The sequence below is a fragment of the Oryx dammah genome, unplaced genomic scaffold (genome assembly GCF_014754425.2).
Source record: "Oryx dammah isolate SB20612 unplaced genomic scaffold, SCBI_Odam_1.1 HiC_scaffold_27, whole genome shotgun sequence".
NCBI lineage: Eukaryota > Metazoa > Chordata > Mammalia > Artiodactyla > Bovidae > Oryx > Oryx dammah.
Genome location: NW_024070211.1, coordinates 31,650,231 through 31,655,593, shown reverse-complemented (window position 1 = coordinate 31,655,593; position 5,363 = coordinate 31,650,231). Strand labels below are relative to the sequence as shown.

General features: G+C 40.9%; 1 pseudogene; it reads left to right on the top strand.

The window, feature by feature from the left end:
• Positions 1-5,013: 5,013 nt before the first annotated feature.
• LOC120855223 lies at positions 5,014-5,132 on the top strand (annotated as a pseudogene).
• Positions 5,133-5,363: the final 231 nt, after the last annotated feature.

The window sequence follows — 5,363 nt, the reverse complement described above, 5'->3', positions numbered from 1 at the left end:
GTTATTATTATCCATCATTAGTGATTCTGTAGTTTGTGGGCAATGTATTTTCTATTCTCCAATTTGAGCTCAAAAGCAACTACAAGGCCCATTCACACACACACACACACACTTTGCTTGATCAGCAAAATGTACTCTTCTGTATCCACTGAAATCTCTCTAGTTTCATTCCTCCAAATGAAATGGTAAGAACTAATTAGTAAAAATCAGATAAAGGTAGCCACGCTCTGAGGTCCCCTAATCTCCATCTCAACAATGTAGAAGAGAAGGCTGCTCCATCTCTCTTCCCTTCTTGCCACAGTCAATCCCACTAACCCCAAATCCACACTCAATGCCTCACAAGTGAATCTTCTTGCAGGAAGAAATAGATTTTCAGTTCAGTTCAGTTCAGTCGCTCAGTCGTGTCCGACTCTTTGCAACCCCATGAATCGCAGCACAGGAGGCCTCCCTGTCCATCACCATCTCCCGGAGTTCACTCAGACTCACATCCATCGAGTCGGTGATGCCATCCAGCCATCTCATCCTCTGTCGTCCCCTTCTCCTCCTGTCCCCAATCCCTCTCAGCATCAGAGTCTTTTCCAGTGAGTCAACTCTTCCCATGAGGTGGCCAAAGTACTGGAGCTTCAGCTTCAACATCATTCCTTCCAAAGAACACCCTGGGCTGATCTCCTTTAGAATGGATTGGTTGGATCTCCTTGCAGTCCAAGGGACTCTCAAGAGTCTTCTCCAACACCAAGTTCAAAAGCATCAATTCTTCGGTGCTCAGCTTTCTTCACAGTCCAACTCTCACATCCATACATGACCACTGGAAAAACCGTAGCCTTGACTAGATGGACCTTTGTTGGCAAAGTAATGTCTCTGCTTTTGAATATGCTATCTAGGTTGGTCATAACTTTTCTTCCAAGGAGTAAGCTTTTAATTTCATGGCTGCAATCACCATTTGCAGTGATTTTGGAGCCCCCAAAAATAAAGTCTGACACTGTTTCCACTGTTTCCCCATCTATTTCCCATGAAGTGATTGGACCAGATCCCATGATCTTCGTCTTCTGATTGTTGAGCTTTAAGCCAACTTTTTCGCTCTCCTCTTTCACTTTCATCAAGAGGCTTTTTAGTTCCTCATCACTTTCTGCCATAAGGGTGGTATCATCTGCATATCTAAGATTATTGATATTTCTCCCGGCAATCTTGATTCCAGCTTGTGCTTCTTCCAGCCCAGGATTTCTCATGATGTACTCTGCATAGAAGTTAAATAAGTTAAATAAGTTATATAAGCAGGGTGACAATATACAGCCTTGACGTCCTCCTTTTCCTATTTGGAACCAGTCTGTTGTTCCATGTCCAGTTCTAACTGTTGCTTCCTGACCTGCATATAGGTTTCTCAAGAGGCAGGTCAGGTGGTCTGGTATTCCCATCTCTCTCAGAATTTTCCACAGTTTCTTGTGATCCACACAATCAAAGGCTTTGGCATAGTCAAGAAAGCAGAGATAGATGTTTTTCTGGAACTCTCTTGCTTTTTTGATGATCCAGCAGATGTTGGCAATTTGATCTCTGGTTCCTCTGCCTTTTCTAAAACCAGCTTGAACATCTGGAAGTTCACAGTTCACATATTGCTGAAGCCTGGCTTGGAGAATTTTGAGCATTACTTTACTAGCATGTGAGATGAGTGCAATTGTGTGGTAGTTTGAGCATTCTTTGGCATTGCCTTTCTTTGGGATTGGAATGAAAACTGACTTTTTCCAGTCCTGTGGCCACTGCTGAGTTTTCCAAATTTGCTGGCATATTGAGTGTAGCACTTTCACAGCATCATCTTTCAGGATTTGAAATAGCTCCACTGGAATTCCATCACCTCCACTAGCTTTGTTTGTAGTAATGCTTTCTAAGGCCCACTTGACTTCACCTTCTAGGATGTCTGGCTCTGGGTGAGTGATCATACCATCGTGATTATCTGGGTCGTGAAGATCTTTTTTGTACAGTTCTTCTGTGTATTCTTGCCACCTCTTCTTAATATCTTCTGCTTCTGTTAGGTCCATACCATTTCTGTCCTTTAGCGAGCCCATCTTTACATGAAATGTTCCCTCTAATTTTCTTGAAGAGATCTCTAGTCTTTCCCATTCTGTTGTTTTCCTCTATTTCTTTGCATTGATCACTGAAGAAGGCTTTCTTATCTCTTCTTGCTGTTCTTTGGAACTCTGCATTCAGATGCTTATATCTTTCCTTTTCTCCTTTGCTTTTTGCTTCTCTTCTTTTCACAGCATACTTCTTGGTTTAAGAAGAAGCTGAAGAAGCCTAACAGGGAACTGAGGAAACCTAACAAAGCAAAGATTTAATATATAGCTCTTACTTCAGAGTGTTAAAATTACAGGGTAAGGAATTCTGATTAACATCTACTCTGAATCACCCATAGAAATGACTTTTTAAAAAATCTTTGCTATTTAAGTCCATGGTAATTAGTAGCATTTGAAAGAAGGTGATTCTGTTGAGTCATACTTAGAACTACAAACTCTAAATAAATGTGTGATTCAGTCAGGACAGATGAAAAAAGAAACAGAATGATTCAAAATATGCAAGAGAAATCAGGAATATTGTTTTTACTTTGCTGATTTGAGTTTTTCCATATTTACCAACTGGATATCATGTCCCCATTCAAATATATGAACTCAGGTATATCAGCATTATCAGAATATCAGTTGGAGTCCATCTCTTGCAACCCTTCATATTTACTCAACTGGCTTATATTAGAACTAACTGGTCATGTTGACTAAGCCAGTGTGGGATGCTGGCCAGGAGCTTGGATGGGTTACATCCAAGGTCTACAGGGCAGAATTCAGTTTAAGAAGCAATGGCTTTGTATCACCAAATACATATTCCATTTGAAATTGGTCTCCCATGCCCTCTGTCACATAAACCACTAGCTGTCCAGTGAAAAGTCCACCTGTTTCTCCCAAATAACCCTTATTTGTAATCAGTTAACTCTTGCCCATGTCAGCCTATATGCAAATAATTAATGAGACCATTTTTATTTTCTAGTTGTTTATTTTTTAAATTTTATTGGAGCATAATTGCTTTACAATGTTGTATTAGCTTCTACTGTACAGCAAAGTGAATCAGCTCTATGCATACCTATATCCCCTTTTTTGGATATTATTCTTATTTAGGTCAACACTGAGTCATTTCCTGTGCTGTGCAGTAGGTTCTCATTAGTTATCTAATTTATGCATGCATGCATGCTAAGTCACTTCAGTCATGTCTGACTCTGCGACCCCATGGACTGTAGCCTGCCACACTCCTCTGTCCATGGGATTCTCCAGGGAAGAATATTGGAGTGGTTTGCCATGCCCTCCTCAAGGGGATTTTCTAGACCCAGGGATCGAACCCAGGTCTCCTGCACTGCAGGCACACTTTGTACCACTGAGCCACCTTATACACTGTATCAAGTGTGTATATGTCAATCCCAGTCTCCCAATTAATCCCACCCTTCTTTCCCCCCTTGGTGTCCATACTTTGTTCCCTACATCTGTGTCTCTATTTCTGCCTTGCAAATAAGAGCATCTATATACAATTTTTTATTTGGGGAATTTCTAAACTTATCCAGATATGGAGACGCTAGTGGGATCAGCCATATACTGTATATATATACATATATAGCATATAGAGTATCTGTCACCTTGTTTAACAATTACTGCCATGCTTCTGATGTTGTTTCATCTGCTTCCTGCCTCCCCACCACCATCTTTTCCTAAACGGGAGTATTTTAAGGCAAATCCCAATACCAATGTTTCTTCCCTAATGGGTAAAGGCTTTTTAAAAAATGTAACTGCCATACCATTAGCAAATCTAACAAAATGACCAGTAATTATTTGACATTACCTACTAATAACCAATCCACATTCAAATTCCTCAATTATCTCAAAGCTGTCAGCAGAGTAATTAAGTGGTAGAAGTTAGGATTTGAACCCAGGCAGTTGGGACTCTGGCAGACTCTAAAATCCATAACTCATGGAAAGAGAGCCCACCAAGAGCTCTGCAGAAATGGACAGTAAAGGACAAAATAAGAAGGCGGAGATGATACAAGGAAGCAATAAGCATAAAGGTTATTAATAACCTCAGGGTTTCCTTGGTGGCTCAGTGGTAAAGAGCCCGTCTGCTAATGCAGGAGACTCAGGTTCAATTCCTAGGTTGGAAAGATCCCCTGGAGAAGGAAATGGTTAACCACTCCAGTACTCTTGCCTGGAGAATTCCATCGACAGAGGAGCCTGGGGGGCTACAGTCCATGGGGTCACAGAGTTGGACATGACTGAGCAAATAACACTTTCACTTATTGGCAACCTCAGCCAAGTGGCTTCAATCAGAAGGGACTTTTGAAATGTTTCCTTTTAGAGAACTGACAGCCTCCAGGAGAGTAGGTTTGGAGGCTGAACAAAGGTGAGGAGGCTCACCCTTGAGAACCAGGTGAGAGGGCAGAGGAGGAATCAGGAGGTCTCCAGAAATGCAGTGCTGATGATGAAAACATCAGGACCCGGCAGGTCCCCCACAATCTAAACTCCTACTAGGGCAGAGGGCAGGCATGCCTCTTACTCAGAGGGGCATGACTGGGCTAACCAACAGATGGATTTAGTTGCCATACAAGTCATAAACAGTGTTGTCCACATGATTCAAAACATTCCTTTAGATAACTGGAGATAAGCATCCCTTTAGATGACTGTCTCAAAACAAGGGCTAGCTTTTGATCTACCACGCTAACTAGTGATTTAATCACTAGCTTTTGATCTAATATGACTTTTTTGAATATGGTTCAAACCTTCCTTCTTATTTCAATGAACAGCCACTTGGTGAAGCGGAATCTTTGTAACTAGGAGTGGAGAAGAAATCCTGAGAGGAGAAACCACAGCTCAAGTTGAAGCTCTGCCACCAGATCTTAGAAACCCAAAAAGGTGCTGCTCAGACAGGCTGGTGTTCCACCATTAACCACAAGAGGACACTTTTGAGCCAAGCAGTGTTAAAAACAAATGGGATAGCACTTCTGTTTGTTTTTAATTTACAGAGACTTATAGACAGGTGCAAAAAGAAATCCTCTTTTGCAACCCATAACTCTTTGCTCGGTATGAGTTTTGATACAGATAAGAAGGAATATGACACTGAAAAGAGATTCAAGTGATGGGGGTATATTTGTGAACATAAAGTTTGCTACCAGGACTATAGAGCTGATACTCTTTCTTCATATCTTAAGCTTTTAAATTATCAGTTGTATTGATTTAGTACTCTAGTTTTAATGTTGACATGAAACAAAGATGGCTTCTTTTTTTAGGCTTTTATCTTAAGAACACAGTATTTGATTTTAAAAAGGCTTCTAAAAGGGTAGTTTT